The 19,420-nt window shown below is 37.5% G+C and overlaps 1 pseudogene; it reads right to left on the reverse strand.

Moving 5' to 3' along the window:
- Positions 1-248: 248 nt before the first annotated feature.
- On the reverse strand, positions 249-17,720 carry LOC113315331 (annotated as a pseudogene).
- Between the last annotated feature and the right edge of the window lie 1,700 nt (positions 17,721-19,420).

The raw sequence follows: 19,420 nt of genomic DNA on the forward strand, positions 1-19,420 counted from the left end.
TTGACTAAGTCCTGTAATAAGTGTCAAATAAATACCTCCTATTCTGATGTCTGTAAGATTATCAAATCATTATCTGTAATAATACTTTACTACTTTCTTTATCATCTTCACAGTAACTGCTAGCTAGTCTGTGTTCTTTAGAAAAACAATTTGCTTTATTGCTTTTTTGTGTAAGTTATATTTCTAGCATTGCCGCAGTATAACTCATACATATATTCCATCTACCATCACCTCAGCTTCAGCGTTGCTTAATTGCAGGGTGGTCCAGTTTGACTCGAAGAGTTTTGTTGGTCTGGTTCAGAAGATGAAGCTGCTGCCATCATCTTCATTCGCGAGTTTGCCTTTTCAACCTTCATATCAAAATAAAAATAAAGCAAATTAAGATCCGTAAAAAGAGTTATAAACAAATATGTTCCAGTTTATATATTTTCGGACGAGTAATTACCTGCACATCCCAATCACATTTAATGTTGATTATAATCAAAATCAAGGTTTGAAGGGCAGTACCACCTATCATCCCACTCCATATACCCTGTCATAAGAAGTTGCATTTAGCTTTGGTGAATATTTGTAATGTCATTCAGAGGTGAAGTTTGCCAAGTATCTATATTTTGGGATACATACTTGAACACCTAGATGGAAAACCCATCTAAGGATAGCTCCAAGTGGAAGCCCGACAATATAGTAGCAGCCGAGACTTACGTAAGATATCGAGGCTTGACACCCTGCTCCAATGGATACCCCTGATGATTTTGCAGAACTTATATTAGCTTATTCCACGGAAAGATAGAAGAAGGGTACGAGATGGGAAAGATCTGCAAGTACCAGAGAGTACTGGCTGAATACTGTTGAGGAGAATTACTTGGAGAATGGCATGGCTTGAGGTGAAAAATATTGCCAGCTTTTCATGAAAAATCATTATCAGGGTACTAAAGCAAACCCCTATTACCAAAGACGTAATCACCGAAACTATAGAAGCAAATTTCGCAGCTTTTCCATTCCCTGCTCCAAGCTCATTTGAAACTCTTACTCTGATCGGTTTATAGCACAATACACAAATTTAGATGTTTACAGAAGGAAACGCTGCAGAACAAATGCATGCATGTATGTTTGTAATATATGAGACTCAAAGCTAGTCAATTACCCGGTTGCAGCCAAGAAAGCAAGAGGAATCATCATCTCCAGTCCATTTATGACCATACTGTATACCGAAATTAAGGAAAAAAGCTTAAAAACTATTAACACATGCAAATATATAAGAATATCAATACATATTAAGTACATGCAATGAAGAATATGGAAACAATATTAGTACATGCAAAGAATAATATGTGATTGAATACATGCAATGTAGAATATGGAAACAAAGATTAGTACATGCAAAGAATAATATTGATGTAATTAGTTTTAATTTCTTTGATTGATCTATAGGAATAAATTTAATTCTCTTGATGTAATTATAGGATTAGGATCTTCACTCATTCAATGTATTTGTACAAGTATATATACAAAATAATGAAATTAATCTCAATACAGTTGTGTGAGATAGAAATCCCAAAATCCAATATTGCAACATGGTATCAGAGCTAGGTTAGTTTTTTTTTTTACCTGCAACTGTATCATCATGACTGTTGAAGATGACATCCAAATACCTCCATCTTCCAGTAATCCTCCACCTAATAGAGAATTAGGTCTTCCTCAATCAAGTCCCTATTATGTGCATCCGGCTGACAACCCTACCACTGTCATATTTACTCCTCTCCTCACAGATGATAACTATTGCATCTGGGAAAGAGGAATCAAAAAATCCCTAAGTGCCAAAGCCAAGCTAGGTTACATTGATGGAACCATCACCAAACCCACAGATCCAACTGATCTCCTCCATTGGACTCGTGCAGACGATTTGGTTGGTAGCTGGGTTGAAAACTCAGTCGATCCATTTATCAAATCCAGTGTCATGCCTTTCCCATATGCACGTGAACAATGGTTAGAGATTAAGAATAGGTTCTCTCATAAGAATGCACCGAAACTGTATGCCCTGAAACAATCGATTTCATCTCTGAAACAAGAAAATCAAAACATTGCATGTACTTAATATGTGTTGATCTTCTTAATATGTGTTCAATATTGGTTTCATCAAAATGGAATTCTCCATCAAACCAGTTGTATATATACGCCACAGCAAAATGGTATTGTTGAACGCAAGCATCGCCACTTGCTCAATGTTGCAAGGTCTTTACGCTTTCAAGCTAATTTACCCATCCAATTTTGGGGAGACTACATTTTAGCTGCAACATATTTGATTAACAAACTGCCAACACCGGTATTATCTCATAAATCTCCACATGAGTTACTTCTCAATTCGCCACCAGATTATTCACATCTCCGAGTGTTTGGTTGCCTTTGTTTTGGCAGAAATATACGTATTTGTAACAAATTCGATGAACGTGCTAAGCCTGGCATTTTCATCGGATATCTGCATGGCCAGAAGGGTTACAAATTTTTTGATCTATCATCAAAATCTGTGTATGTATCACGCGATGTAGTGTTTCATGAACATACATTTCCTTTTAAAGATATGTCTTCATCGGCATCAGTTCCTGTTGAGCCTTCACAGCCTGATTATTCTTATTACGACTCCATATTTCAGTCTCAATCATGTGGTGATATTCCGAATCCTGAGTATTCTATCCCATGCTCTCAGTCTCAGTCGCATTCTGAGCATTCAGATCCTGTCGTACCTTCTCATGATTCTGCTGCACAACCAACTTTTGCTACACGCAATTCCATGAGTGGCTCGTCTTCTGTCCGTTCTGCAGAATCAATTTATATCGATATTACTACTGTTCCAGTAGTTCAGTCACCTATCTTATTTTCAGGGCAATCAGCCACATCTCCACCTATTCAGGTGCCTATCTCTCCAGCGATTCCATCATCAACAATACATTCACATCCATCTCGTTCTCGTAATCCACCATCCTATTTAAAGGATTACCATTGTTTTTCTACTAAGGATGCATCTTCATCACTGTATCCAATGACAAATTCACTGCTTCACACAAAGCTTTTTTATCTTCAATTATTCTCACTGATGAACCGAGATCATTCTCTCAGTCAAATAAACGTCCCAAATGGCGCGCAGCCATGGCCAAAGAAAGCATTGCTTTGGAAGCCAACAATGCTTGGATATTAGTAGATTTACCACCTAATAAAACAGCCATAGGCTGCAAATGGGTTTTTAAAATCAAGTTCAATGCTGATGGTACCGTTGAACATTACAAGGCTTGACTGGTAGCCAAAGGCTACACACAACAAGAGGGTATAGACTACTATGATACCTTTGCACCAGTAGCTAAGTTGGTTATTGTTCGTGTCTTATTATCTATTGCAGCTATTAAGGGATGGTCTCTTCATCAACTTGATGTCAACAACGCGTTTCTTCAAGGTGATTTGGATGAAGAAATTTACATAAAGCTTCCACCAGGTATGGCACGTCCAGGTGAGTCCAAAGTTTTCAAACTCAAAAAATCTCTCTATGGTTTAAAGCAAGCCTCTCGCCAATGGTTTGCGAAGCTTTCTTCAGTTTTGTTATCTGAAGGATTTGCAAAATCCTTATGTGATAATTATCTTTTCACATATCATCGTCGTACAACCTCTATATTTGTTCTTGTCTATGTTGATGATATTATCATCACTGGTACAGATAATAACTTCATTAATTCTCTCAAATTGCGTCTCGCTTTTCATTTTTCAATCAAGGATCTTGGTAGTTTGAAGTATTTTTTGGGAATTGAAGTTTCTCGCTCATCCAATGGTATATTTCTATGTCAAAGAAAATATATTCTTGATATCCTTAAGGATTCCGGCCTCACAGGGGCTCGTACATCAGCTTATTCAATGGATACAAAACTCAAGTTGCTTCCTACAGATGGTACGGAATTGACTGATCCAAGCTGCTTTTGTCATTTAATAGGTCGTTTGTTATATCTTACGGTAACACGACCAGATATCACATACTCAGTTAATTATCTGAGTCAATTTTTGCAACATCCAAGATCAGCTCATATGGATGCTGCTCATCGTATTCTAAGATATCTCAAGGGAACCATTGGACATGGCATATTCTTGTCCTCATCCAGTTCTCCTTCTATTCATGGTTACACTGACTCTGATTGGGCAGGCTTCCCAATTACTCGTCGTTCTACCACTGGATATTTTGTTACCTTAGGTAATAGTCCAATTTCTTGGAAATCAAAGAAACAGCCTACTGTGGCTCGTTCATCAGCTGAAGCTGAATATCGTGCTTTGGCAAATATAACTGCTGAGCTTCAATGGTTAGTTTATCTCTTCAAAGACATGCACATTTCTTGTCCTCTTCCTATCACTGTTTCTTGTGATAGTCAAGCAGCAATTCATACTGCTCAAAATCCGGTATTTCACGAACGTACTAAACACATCGAGATTGATTGCTATTTTGTTCGTGAAAAGTTAATAAGTGGATTGATTCTACCAAAACATCTTCAGTCGTCTGATCAACTGGCTGATGTTTTCACTAAGCCTCTGGGAGCTCCGCAATTTGGTCGTCTAGTTGGCAAGTTGGGCGTTCGTTCAGGCTCTACCGCTCCAACTTGAGGGGGGTATTAACACATGCAAATATATAAGAAGATCAACACATATTAAGTACATGCAATGAAGAATATGGAAATAATATTAGTACATGCAAAGAATAATATGTGATTGAATACATGCAATGTAGAATATGGAAACAAAGATTAGTACATGCAAAGAATAATATTGATGTAATTAGTTTTAATTTCTTTGATTTATCTATAGGAATAAATTTAATTCTCTTGATGTAATTATAGTATTAGGATCTTCACTCATTCACAAGTATATATACAAAATAATGAAATTAATCTCAACACAGTTGTGTGAGATAGAAATCCCAAAACCCAGTATTGCAACAAAAACCAAATGAGATTTTTATCTCATTGACCCGAAACAGAATTGTTATGTGATAACTAAGTTGAAAATACACACCGCACTGAAAGAGCTGAGACGGCAATTGTAGCGTTGTTCAAGCTTCCGGTCATTAAAACCAGAATTCTCTAATACCAGCTTTCCACACTGTACACAGATTCCATGTACCGTCAAATTAAGCCACAATAATGAAATCAAAGGACACCCAAAATGAAGACATTGAGAAAGGGACTTACCATATCATGACACCAGAAGCTGCAGAGAGTTTGAAAAAGTCCCAAAGGCCAGAAAAGGCTTCGAAAGAAAAACCTGTCCATGTTTCAGGGCAGCCGCCAAGAGCAACATAACAGAACAAGCCCAAAACCGTAATCCACCACGAGAAATTCATAGTAGCAGCAGCTCCAATAACACCAAAACCAAGCTTGTAAATGAATAGCCAACTCACAAATATATGAACAACTAGAGCTACCAAGCAAACCCAGACAATAACAAGCGTCTTTAGTTGACTCTGAAGGAATCTTTGTAATGAGAACTGGAAAACAAAGGCGCAATGAAAAGGAATCATCCCGATAGTCACTCGGCCTGTTAAATTAGCTAGATCATCTGGTTGTCCGAGAAATTTAAGAATTGGTGCAGCGAATATGTAAATTGGTGCAAGTAAATTCCTGACATGCGGTGTTGTTTAGCTCCATATGCTTGCCCGCACAAAGTCTCTAATGCACTCGCCATTCCCAACTACATGAATAGTGCGTTTGGTTCAAGTTTTTGGAAGCCCAGGAATTAGATTCCAGGGAATTGGGCCCAATTACCTCCAACCAAACACTCCATATATTCTTAGAATTAGATTCCTGGGTAATCCAATTACCCCCAAATCCCTCTTTTCCATTCCCTCACCACACCTATGGAAAAGAATCCAATTACAAAAAAAAAAACGGAGGAAAGGAATGGTCGAAATTGACCTTCCAACAAATAGTAACCCTAGTGAGGAAAGACGGGGAGAACAGAAGAGATCGAGGAAACGGAGAAGAAGAGAACAGAGGAAGAAGAGATCGAAGAAGAGATCGAGGAAGACGGAGAAGAAGAGATCGAGGAATAATCATGGAAATCGACCATGATTGAGGAACGATTCTATTAGGTTCGTAGAACTAAAGCCTTTTCTTTACCTCTGTTTTCTTTGTTCTTTGAATTGAGATGGGTTTTTTTAACTTTTTGATTGAGATGGGAAATCGACCATGATTGAGATGGGCTTTTTGAACTTTCTGTATGAAATTATTTGATTTAATAGATTATACAGTAGGTTTGTTGTTAATTGAAGTTTAGATGTTGTATGGATTTTAATTTTGAATTCATAGATTAGGGTTTACCCCTGTTCTTCCCCATTTTGGAATTAGGGTTCCCGCTTTAGAATTTACAGATGATGAACAATGAATATGAGGTGATTTGAGAATTAAGGTTATGGTAAATTGAAGATGAATTGGGTTTCTCCTGTTTGATTTGAGTTACAGGAAGAATAGTTAGATGTTGTTGGAGAAGTTAGGTTCTAGGTTAAATTACAAGAGGTGCAGATGAGTTGAATTGATGGTGATTATTCAGTAGCAAAAAGATTTATATGTTGTTGCTAGGCAGTATATGCATCATATCCTCATCCAAGATGGCAGTATGGCACAACTCTGTTTTACATGATTATATGCAAGTTAAAACATTTCATTCTCTGCAACAACCAGCATGATTTATGTATTTTTACTGCTACATTTCCGTATCCATAACAAGGCTCTGTTATAGCTAGGCTCCTTGCACCATACAGTACTAGGAATTAGAATAAATAATGTTTCTGTTGGCAGCAAGGATTTCACTATCTTCGTCTGCGAGGATGAGTGCACGTTTAAATAGCTGAGACACACCTATTTCACGCCTGCCAGTACCAAACTGTATGTCTGCAAAAGCTGTATTTAGGTTCTTAGTATTGTTAATCCCATACTTTATTGTTATTAGTTGTATTAATATAAGCTTACGAACTTGGTGCTTAATTTACAGACTAGCATTCATCTAACATTCTAGATCGAGTTCTGAATATTATTAGAGTATATCTTGATCATCTCTCCTGAAATGACTTCTCTCCGTCTATATTTAGTTTTTCCTTTTAACTGTTTCTTTCGAGGCTAAAGCACTTGGAATATTTTGCTTCATTAAAATGGTTGTTGCTTCTGGTTCTGCATTGTTACCAGCAACCAATCAGGTGGGATTACAACCCTCTTTTGTAAACATATATCATTTTCTGAAACTGCAAACCATTGAAGGAAGTTGTTGATGGCGATTTCTGTTCAGTAGCATTTCTGTTTCTGATTGAAAATACTAAGAAAACATTTTGATTTTGTTAATGAAATATTTATGGTAGGAGTCTGATTGAAACTTCTCTAAGAAATTCCTTTTTAACACTCACTGAGATTGGAAGACATGACCTTGTAAATTGATTGTCATCTGCTCTATCAACACTCAAAACCTTTGTCACAGTGGATTTCAGTACTTGTTTTATGAATGTTTAACAAGTTACAGAACCATTTTCAACATTTTTGCATAACTGGATTATTATTACATTGGTTTATTACATATTCTTCTTTATCAATTGGATGCACCATTTTGCCATGCTTGTATCTGTATGTTGTAATTATGCTTGTATCTTGTTTAACCTGATGACGCTGCAAACCTGCCATGTGAGTTTCCTGAATACAAATAATTACAAGGTTTCCAATTCCTGATGAGAACTCTAAGGTTTTCAAGTTTCTGTTTGTCACCTAGTTTGGTAACAAGTTTCTGTTTGTCGTTTTTGTTCTTGCAGTCTCATACAAATGCAAAGGGACTGTATGGGAAAGCATTCCCTCATTTAGATGCATTAGTTGAGATATTTGCTGAAGATAGGGTAAATAGTAAAGGGGCTGCTTCACTTGCTGAAGAGCTAGAAGAGATCGAGAAAGAAGACGAACAAGAAAAGGAAGAAGAAAATGATCAACAACAAAGTAATCAGTCCGAGTCAAACAGTGGTAAAGGTAGAAGGAAAAGGGTACGTTCATCATCTTTTGACATTGTATCCGGTGAATCAAGTGGAGATTCAAATGGCCTTAGTTTGATGGCTAATTCGTTTAGCATTTTTGTGACGGGTACACTTGATCACTTTGAAGCGGTTCGTGGGTCCCTTACTCAAGAAGCCGATGTCAATAAACGCTTGTTTGAGGAGTTGAATAAGATAGATGGGCTCACTGAAGATGAGGTGATAGATGCCGCATCTATTATTCTCGATTCATCTACAAAAACAAAGGTTTTCTTCGGCATGGGGGAAGAAAAACGATCCAACTATGTGAAGAACAGGATTCTTAAGTAATGTAGCTTATGTTTGTGAGTGATGTTAGGAGGAACTACTAGAAACAATACTTTTCAGTCCTTGCTGTTTTAGTATTACAACTTGTTTGTTTTGAATTTTTTGAATTTTTTGAATTTTTTGAACTACTAGAAACAGTATTTTGGTTTAGAAATTTGAAATTCAAACTTTTAGAATTGGTTTGTTCTTAGCTATCAAAGTTTCAAAGGGGAGGAAGGGTACTAAAGTGATTTGGCATTTATTGATTACCCTGTAATTGAATTATGTCAACCAAACAATAATATTTGAATCAGGAATCTCATTCTTAGGAATCCAATTCCATGAATTGGATTACCTTGTAATTGTATTCCCGGGCTTCCAAAAACTTGAACCAAACACACTAGAAAAGAAAAGAAAAGAAAAGAAATATAATCAGTAAGATACGGATATTAAAAAAAATGACACCGTACGAGTATTTCAAGTCTTCAAGAGAGAATACCAATAAGCCAAAGGTAAAACCAATGATAACAGTATTGGCAATGGAAATGGAAGCAAGCTCAAGGTCACCCAAATGACCAGCAAAAACTTGGGTGACAACATTCATGGAATAAGAAGCAATACGACTGAAGATTGATGGACCAACAATATGCCATAGTTTTTTTGATTCGATCCAAAATCTCCTTGGCAAATCATCTTGAACTCGATTATGTTGATTGTTGGAAGATGGATATTCTTCCTGTACTCTTACACCACTTTCAGTACCTTCACCATTCTCCATGATTTGTACTTCTGTTTCTCACCACTTAGGAGCTACTCTGATCTATTTTATTTATGCAGTCTATTTTCTTCTCATCTCTCGCCTAACAAATAATAGGAGAGGAATTAATGACAAAATGATGAATTGATATACACTTATACACTTTCGGGGTAACTAATCTTCTTATTAAACATAGATGGCAAGAACAACCACAAAAGGTCAATACAAATATGGAGATCTCTTTATGTGCATCAATCAATGGTTTTTTCTGTAAGAAGAGAAGTTGTCCAAATACTGACGACGGTATTAACGAGATTGATTGCATTTATATCAAACCGAAGCTGATATGGATGGAGTTGCCATATATATCAAAATTGCATATATATCAAAGAAGGTTGGTAGTGGAATGGAGTTGCTATATCTATGAATGTCGCATTTCATTTTTTATCGAACGAAGATCATAGTGGAGCTGCTATATCTAGCAACAAACAATGCATTTATATTAAACAACGATAGTATACAAACCTCGCGTGAGTTGAACTTTGCACTATAGGCAGGATTTAAAACCCAAATAACTCTAGGCCGCTAGGCGGATCCTGCTGCCTAATATCTGGAGGGGTTTGAACTTTGTAATAACTCTTCCTCGTATACATAATGCCACATCTCCGTTTTGTGTTACCAATTTCCACATACATCGACGTAGTGGATGCTACAAAGCTTTTACCTTGCATCCACCAATCTTAAAATTCACTACTTCGACAAGTATTTTACTTGTGATTCTCATGGTTTTCATCAGGGACGGACCCAGGGACGGAGGGAAATGGAGACAAATGGGGTCCCCAGCCCCCACTTGATTTTGAAATTTCTTTGGTATAGGCTTACCATTTTTGTAATTTACGGATCTTGCGGGGACAAATATGCTAAATAGAGTTGAATTTTCATTTTTAATGGGATCAATACTGTAAAACTAATATCAAATTCATAAAAATACATCAAATGTATGACTTAAAAATAAAAATTCATCTAAATTTCTATGTTTAATGTAATTAAAATATTTTGCGACTTCATTTTCACTTAGTAAAAACTAAAAAGTAAATAAAATTGTCAAAAAAAAATCGAGCGGCATTCGGCCGCTTACTCGCTATTATGCACAGAAATTTACTATATGGATTCGCCCCCATTTGAGAAATGTCTGGCTCCGTCACTGGATGGACCCAAACTTTTCCTTTGGAAAGGGCTAATTGTGGCAGTGTCACCAAAGCGGCCGAGGACGGCGATTTTTTTTTTTTGAGTCGAACCGCGTATTTGGTGTTGTGAAAGAATAATAGTCCCACATCACTAGAATCCGCATAATGAACTTAAAATAATATAATATGGAAGCGCTACCCCACTCATTGCCAAGTGGTTTTGATTTGGATGTCAGTTGATTTATTTTTTTGATAAATCTCATAAATTTCATTCATGATAAAGTAGAGATTATATGGACTTCGAACATCAAGATCAAAGATCGAAATATAATTAAAAGGTACTAACAAACAGTAATCTGCGGAGAGAAGTAACGAACTACCAACAAGAGTACCAAGCAATCCGAAGATTGAAAGAATGGTTTTTGAATTATAATCCAACCATTTTGATAAGGTTTTTTTTCTTGAAAAAGAGATCTACTCACAAAAACATGAGAGTAATATGCCCAAAGTCTTGAATCTTGATCGCCACACGTGAACTTCCATCCAAAATCTCCATTAGAATCACAAAGGAACGCTATGAGAGCGCATTGAGAATCTCCATAAAGGAGAAGACATAAATAAAAAGGGCAAAAAAACCCACAAGAACACCATAAAATCTCCTAAAAACAATGGAGATTGAAGCAAAAACTAAAACAATTCAGTTTCCTGCGGTCCAGGTTACATCTTTCATATTTTAATTCAGATCATAGGGTTGTTTTAGTTAATTTCAACCCTCCTTCTAGGCCTGAGGCAATATGGCTTGAGGATCCTCGTTTTGAGCATATAGTTAGTCAATGCTGGTCTTTTTTGTATGCTACTTTAGTTAATCCTACTATCTTTGATACGTTTGTTTCCTTGCGTAAACATGCTTGTATTTGGAATAAAGTAGTTTTTAGACAGCGTAGAGATAACATTCAAGGTGCAAAATATGATTTGCATATTGCTCAAGAACATTTTGATTCTGTTCGTTCTGAATTTAACAAATCTGTTGTAGATGATTGCCTAAAGTTATATTTAGGTATCTACACCTTGGAGGAATTTTTTTGGCATCAAAAATCTCGTGTGAAATGGATTCAGGCTGGTAATTTGAATACTCACTTTTTTCATGTTTCCACTCTTGTTCATCCACATAGAAACCAGATTAACTGTATTAAGAACTCCGATGATAATTGGATTATGGATTCTTTAAATGTTTCTGGAACTTAATAAAACTTACTTGGCTTTAATTCCTAAACTTGAAAATCCTTGTACAAATAACATTTTCGTCCTATCAGTTGATGTAAATTTTGTTATAAATTAATAACTAAGATCACCAGTTCTAGGTTGCCTCCTTGTTTGGATAATATCGTGTCTTCTTCTCAATTTGCTTTTGTTAAAAATAGATCAATCTTTGATTTTGTTTTGATTACTAATGAGTTATTCCATTCCTTTAAGCACAACAAAAGGGAAATCTTGTTGGTTTAGTTTAAAATTAGATTTTGAAAGGCATATAATAGAATAAGTTGGGATTTATTGCATTTAGCTCTTCAATCTTTTGGTTTTCATCCTACTCTTATTATGTGGATTATGTCTTGTGCAACTACAACTTCTTTTCAAATCCTTGTTAATGGTTCTCCTTCTTGCTCTTTTACTGCCTCAAGAGGTCTTCGTCATGGAGACCCTCTATCTCCAACTTTGTTTTGTGTTTCTTTGCTTATTGATTCTACAATTGCTTTAGAGTATTTATTTGGTTTCAAAGCGTGACGAGGAGCTCCAATGATTACTCACAAATTTTTATGCAGATGATAGTATCATCTTTTTGAAATCCACTTATACAAATGTTGCTAATCTTTATTCTCTTTTGGATCTTTTTTGTAGCTGGTCTGGTGAGAAAATAAATTTTCAAAAATCTTCGATTATTTTCTCTTTTAATGTTTCTACTTCTGTTGCTAGAAATTTGGCTAGGGTTCTCAATGTTAAGATTGCTCTAAATCCAGGTAAGTATTTGGGCACTCCTAGTCTCTGGACTATAAATAATGTTCAAACTTTTAAGGATGTTCTTGAAAGAATTGCTCAACATTTTTCTGAGTGGAAGAAGCGTTCTTTAAATTTTGCGGGTCGTAATGCTTTGATTAAAGTTTCTATTGATCCCATTTCCAATCATTTAATGTCCACTCTTTCTATTCTTGTTGGCGTTATTAAGGTTATAGATAACATGAGCAGGGCTTTACTTTGTAAGATATTAATGGTCACCAAAAAGTTCATTCTGTAAATTGGGATACTATCTCCCACCCAACTTACATGGGTGGTTTAGGTATTAGGAACTTGTTTTTTAATAATTTTGCTTTTTTTGAGTAAAATGTCCTGGAGAATTTTCATGAATACGGATTCTTCCTTACGTAGTTTAGTTAAGGCTAAATATTTTCCATCCCTTTTTTCTGGTACTGTAATAAAAAGCAAAGACACTCTTACTTTTGATCTTGTATTTTGAAAGGTAGAGGCATTTTGAGAGAAGGTATTAATTGGAAAATTGGCAATGGCCTTTCAGTTAATTTTTGGCATGATATTTGGGTTCAAAACCTCCCTTTAGCTTCTTTTTTGAGTCCTGGTATTCCCTTTGATCCAAATTGGAAAGTTTCAGATTTTATTAATCATAACTCTGGTTAATGGAAACTTTCTTATGTGGCAGGTATTCTACCTTCTCATATTTTGAATCTTATCTCTTTTCTTCTTGTTTTAACTATGTCTTTTGTTCCAGGTATAGTGGTTTGTCTTGCTTCCAAGTCTGGTTTACCAACTGTTTTAATGTTACTTCTACAGATAACTCTCTTTGGAAAGAACTTTAGCACTAAAAATGTTTTTAATAGATTGAAATGTTTTTATGACTTCGGGCCTATAAAAAGCTCTTGAGTAGAGCAAACTTATCAAAAATTGGATTAGATATAAACCCTCTTTGTCCTCTTTGTCATTTGCATGATGAGACTTTGGATCATTTGTTTGTTAATTTTCATGTGTCTGCACAGGTTTGGATGAAGATCCAGGATTTTTGGAACGTTTTTTTAGCTATCATGCATGTTGAAAAAGCGGAGGTTTAACAACCACACTGAAAATGCAGGGGTCTAAAAACCACACCCAATAATTCGTTTGGCAATCTGAGAGGACTTACTCCAATATACTTTCTAGAGAATCAACTAGACAGTCAGACTCAATATAGAATAAAGTATATCAAAGAGTGTAATATCTCGATCTCTCGGTTTAATTCTTACTCAAGAAAATAGAAATATGTGAGTCTAATTAAATGCAAGAGAGATAACTTGGATGGTACCAAAGACCAATATCCAAATGTCAATCAATGTAAATCAACAGCCAAAGGTTGGATATTCTAATTGATTGATCTAACGCACAACCTGTGATATTTCAATTATATAACAAAATATAATGCGGAAAAGAAGTAACACAGACACCAGAATTTTGTTAACGAGGAAACTGCAAATACATAAAAACCCCGGGACCTAGTCCAGTTTGAACACCACACTGTATTAAGCCGCTACAGACACTAGCTTACTACCAATTAACTTCGGACTGGACTGTAGTTGAACCCTAATCAATCTCACACAGATTCAAGGTACAGTTGTGCTCCTTATGTCTCTGATCCCAGCATTATACTACGCACTTGATTCCCTTAGCTGATCTCACCTACAACCAAAAGAGTTGCTACGACCCAAAGTCGAAGAATTGATAAACAAATTTGTCTAGCACAGAAAAGTCTATAGGGATGAATGAATTTTCCTCCCACAGAAATACCCAAGAATTTTTGTTCCGTCTTTTGATAAATCAAGGTGAACAAGAACCAACTGATTAACCGGACTTATATTCCCGAAGAACAGCCTAGTGTTATCAATCACCTCACAATAATCTAGAGAAAATATTATCTCATGAAGGTGCAAGAGACTCTCGCCAAAAACCAGATTGACATGGCTGCAACACAAAAAGAGTTGTGCAATCATCTCAAAACTCTCACTGACAAGATGTCAGAGAAAACTCAGGAGAAGGGAAAATCCAAATAAACATCTTCGATTGTTGATCCTGAAGCCACTCCGATCCATGTAGTAGACGATGATGAAGTCCACAAGGCTGCAGACAATCCACCGACGAAGAAACCTGCAGGCTTCATCACCCGTGAAGTCCTGGAACACTTTATGGAGGATCGATGAAAAGACAAGACACCGATTCGTCGTCATCAAATTCCATATCTTGCTGTTACGCTGAGAATTCCTCCCCCGAAGGGATACACTTCCCCAACGTCCACACTATAACGGAAAAGGGAACGCTCGAGAACACGTCTGTCGATTGATGGAGGTATTATGAGAGCATGAACACAACGGAACGATCCCAATCTACAGAGCCTTGCTGGAGAATCTGTGATTCCAGACTTTTTCAGAACTTAATGAAGCAGGAAAGCGATCAGAAACTACCGCGCATGCTTTACTGGAAAGAGAAAAACTTAGACTGAGGACCTCGTGATACTCAGCGTCTCTTCAACAGACAATATAACCTCCGACCTTCCATGAACATTGTTGCTGAAGGAAGCAGAAGGAAATCCGAAGCACCAAAACAAAAGCATACTTCTCCAATCTCTCAGGATCCTTCGGAAGCGCAAAGAAAGGATAACCAATCCTGAAATGCACAAACCTCAACCCTGCATCAACAAACAAGGTGATGCACGACTGAGGACTGCTTACCAGTCCATCTCAGAGGAAACGAATTCGAAAGAATGTTGATCGATGCTGACACCGTCATCAACATCGTTCCACTGAAAACCCTCAGAGCCGCTGGCATAACTCGACAAGAAGCTACTTGTCATCCCATCTAGAGCACTTGGAGAAATTTCGAACTTTGACGAGGTTGAAGCAAGAACCTGCAAAAGATGCATAGACATTCATCAAGAGGTTCCGCACTCAGGCAAGTCTCACTCCTTCCATGTCTATGTCATTTATTTCCTCACATGTTATCCTAGCATGGGGACTCAATTATGTTAGCAACTCTGCAATACGTCATGAATGGTAGCTTCACCGCAGTAGTATTTCACCAAGTGGTTGAATCTGAAACCGCTTCCAATCGAGCATCTCACTGAGACATTCACTACTGAGAGAGATGATGGAAGCATGGAAAAGAACGCTTTGGGAATATCTCCGTACACTTTTAGGAATGTCCACGAGTATCAGAAAACTTGATGTCTGCACAAGTGTTGAATCCCGCTATCACAACAGAATGCCGAATCAATAGAAGATACACGGGCCGATATGATCAAGCCTAAGACATTCGACACCTCAGCGCTCAAGCATATAAGAAGCCTTCACTATCCCATGATAAGACTTCTGAAGTAGATGCAACATCGTTCACTAATGGATGCTACAAACTCCTTCAACTCTTCTAAGTGAATGAGGGACGCACTGGGGACTTGATTTTATTGGAAATATCAATTCAATATATTTCAATAAATATTATCCACATAACAAGTCACTGCAACCTGATGTGATTCCATGAAACGTCATCAAACGAAACCTCTCTATATCACAAGCCCCTACACGACTGAGGAACTTCATCTCTTCACCAATCACATCCAGAATGAAAACTGCCGCTGTTATCTGCCACGACAACATCGATTCCCTGACGAAGCCACTAATGGAGGAGCAAAGACAATCCTTTTCGGTCTCTGAAGCAACTCCAAACCATAGTATCGGCATCGACAAGGATATGTGGAGGAACCCCATTCATGGTCTCAGCATCAACAAGAATTTCTGGAGAAAATTCAATTGTGATCTCAAGCATCAGTCTCAGACGCAACATCCGGCTTCATCAACTATTCATTCTCTGAAGCGTTACTCTATGGATCGTACTTCTTTAAGCCCTAATGATTCATATCAAGATGTGTAAACATGAAAACATGCTAACATGAGCGTATTCCCAAATCTTGCCCGGCAGACGGGCACAAACCAAAATCTTCTACAAGATTTTCTCATCGCCTCTACAAGTGAGATATGATATGCTCCAGACCATGGGTTTACAAAAACGTACTAATGGGTGAGGAATGGGACAATACTTCCTCAACAAAAGATGTTCGCCTATGTCTCTTCTACAACATACCAAAAGGGCGCATCAATCGGGCATACGAGCTGAAAGATATGGCCTTTACCGTCAGGTCAACAACATCTGAAAAATTTGTACGGGATTACAAATTAAAAATGTGCACGCTTCGTTGGCTGACCTATGCAACTCCAAATTGAGTGATTCTTTGCTCATGTGATAACTCAGTCTCTTAGCTTCAAAAATTTGGGTCAAGCATCGAATTCCAACGTCGTATGAGGTTCCTACAGCTTCCAGATCATACAACATGCAAGCAGCAATTCTTAGACAGTATTCAAAACCTCCACAGTCAATCGATGTCCACCAAGTCCTTCCGCTAAATCCTTCATCAAGGTACCTCCAACTTCGACCACCTAGGTCTTTACATTAATTTTTCTACCTGGGTCCTCTATCTAGGTCTCACCAGAAGAAGAGAAAACGAAAGGGAGAGACTTAACAAAATACTGGGGACTGACGGTCCACTGGTCAAGACGATCGATTTCACAATCCAAAACCAATCAAGAAATCAAAACCAAAATAAAACCTCGCATCTCTCAGAAGTCCAAGGTTCAAGATATCATGGAAAGAAAACTAATGAAAGTCAGCAAAATAAGATTTATGCTTTTATGCATCCTCCAAGACTTGCAAAGCAGCTTTCTCCGCCCCCAGCTTCTTGGTCAGCTCAGCAACTTCATCCATCTTCTTCAACACGGCATCAATGGTGGTGAAAGGAGTGTCACCTTCCACTACTTTTCCTGATAGCATCAATCTTTTGACGAAGCCACTTCAGATTGAAGCTAAGTTCTTCAGCTTTCTTCAAGTTGTACTCCCAATCAAAGAGTACATCCTGGGTGACAATATTTTTAGTTATGATGCGGATATCATTTATAACACGCAAGATGGCTTCTACTTGACTCGTCAAGAAATAGCTATGCTCCGGATCCTTGGTAACGACGATGTGCCCATACATCTTCCGCAGGTTCTTGTACATAGTAGCATATCCAATGGGAACGCTAAATCCACCAACAAACCTGTGATATAGGAGTATCTCACCAAATGGAGGAGTAAAAGCAGTCCATGCGTTGGGATACTCATGCACTATTATCCGGATCTCAGTCGCTGGAGCAGCGTCAGCAATCATAGGAACAACTTCGGTTGGAGCAGCTTCTTCCATTCTCCATTCGGGTTCCACCATCTCACGCACAATTGGAGTTTCAGTCACCTCCATGGCATCAAAAACAAGCGTTACATGACCTTGAGGTAAAGGTATGGATGTCTCATTATCAACGGCTCCATGGTTGCTCAAGTCATCATTGTTGGATCCATTATTCTCAACTTCAGCATTTGGCACCTAATGTGAAGATTACATGGGATTAGAATGATTCAAGTGTGGAAACCCAACACAACCATAAAATCCATCATGTAAGTGAACTAACATCATCTATGTTCTTTATTATGCATCTAAAACATGAGCAAATAGTATAGAAGCCATGAAACACGTTTTTCAAACAAGCTCATCTGAAGAGATTCTACACTTCCCTATATTAAACGACGAACAGGGAGCCATTGGTAAGGAATTTAAGCTTGTTACATATAGCATTCTCTTCGTATGGATTTTTCTATAACATATCAAAATTTCATAGCAATCGGATGAACGAGCTAACATATGTGGCAAAACCATCGGACAACATGCAATCTGGAAAAGTTCTGAAGGTCTCCTGGAAGTTCACTATTTCGACTTTTTCAGGCCCTAAAAATGCTCAAAATTCAAAAATCTTCGTCATTCAGGCTTGGAAATTTTCTGGGCTTGAATATACATATGCATATCGCGAAAATACGATTTCGGACGAGGATTCTACAACGTTTCTAGTAAAATCTGAAGTCTGAAATTTTCTGGTGACGTATTTCGGCAACGTTATCCATAAATTTACATGGATTCTCATTCATTCATTCACAAATCAACAATTTCATACTTCTATGAAGAAATTACAGGAGATATACTTACTAAGGGAGTCTCTAAATCATTTGAAGGCTCGACAATGCCGGAATCTCTATTGACAATGCCGCTATCTCCATTCGGTTCGGGATTTCGGGAATTCTCCATATTCCCGTGTCCCAAAGAAGAGTGCGCTTCATCAACATGTTTCTTATCTACAATGATTTCTTCCTGGATTCATAAACAACAATTATTATTATTTCATGCAAGGAGATGCCACGATCACCTGCACGAAAAAGATACTTACATCGACTTCTTCATCAGTGCTGGATTCCTGAATTGTTTGACCGGGAACAAGTTGAAGACCGTCAATCGATGTAGAAATTTTTTGAAAAGAAATAACAAACCTTGGTCTCGTGATCCTAATTGCACGGGCATGGAAAAGTCATGACACAAAGAGCGCTAACAACTCACCAAAGAAATGGCTGGGGACTGCACGTCATTTGCTGACATCATGTAGTCCTTACTTCTGGGTTCTCCGCTCCCGTGGACTTTCTTACATTTTCGAGGAGTCCAAGTTGATCCGGGATCTCACTATACGATCAGCCTGTAATAAAGATAATGGAATAATCAGGAGTACAACTCAGTATGAAGGATCTCTCACCATGACTCAGAGGTCCCAGAAATACCATTTCTAGAAGTTGCATCCGTAGAGATGTCATCTCTGGAAACACCATCTTTGGAAGTATCATCATGGGAGTCAGTCATTCTTGCAAAGTGGCTATTTCAGCACATCGTTCATGCAAAGCGCACGATTCGACAAAACAATGAATCATTGAATAAAGGTGCTCACAGCAGCGTCTACAAAAATGGTAACCATCCAACTCTTACCTATTTACAATTTCACTAGCTGTAGTAATTACAATCTCGAGAATTTGTTTGCTCCTTCAAACCTGCAAAGACGAACAAAATTATTTATTCAAAACCATAACGTTATTTTCATAAAACTATGAACAATTCACGAAACTTTCACATTATTTTCACCATGTGAGGACTCCCACCGA

This window comes from Papaver somniferum, chromosome 10 (genome assembly GCF_003573695.1).
Source record: "Papaver somniferum cultivar HN1 chromosome 10, ASM357369v1, whole genome shotgun sequence".
NCBI lineage: Eukaryota > Viridiplantae > Streptophyta > Magnoliopsida > Ranunculales > Papaveraceae > Papaver > Papaver somniferum.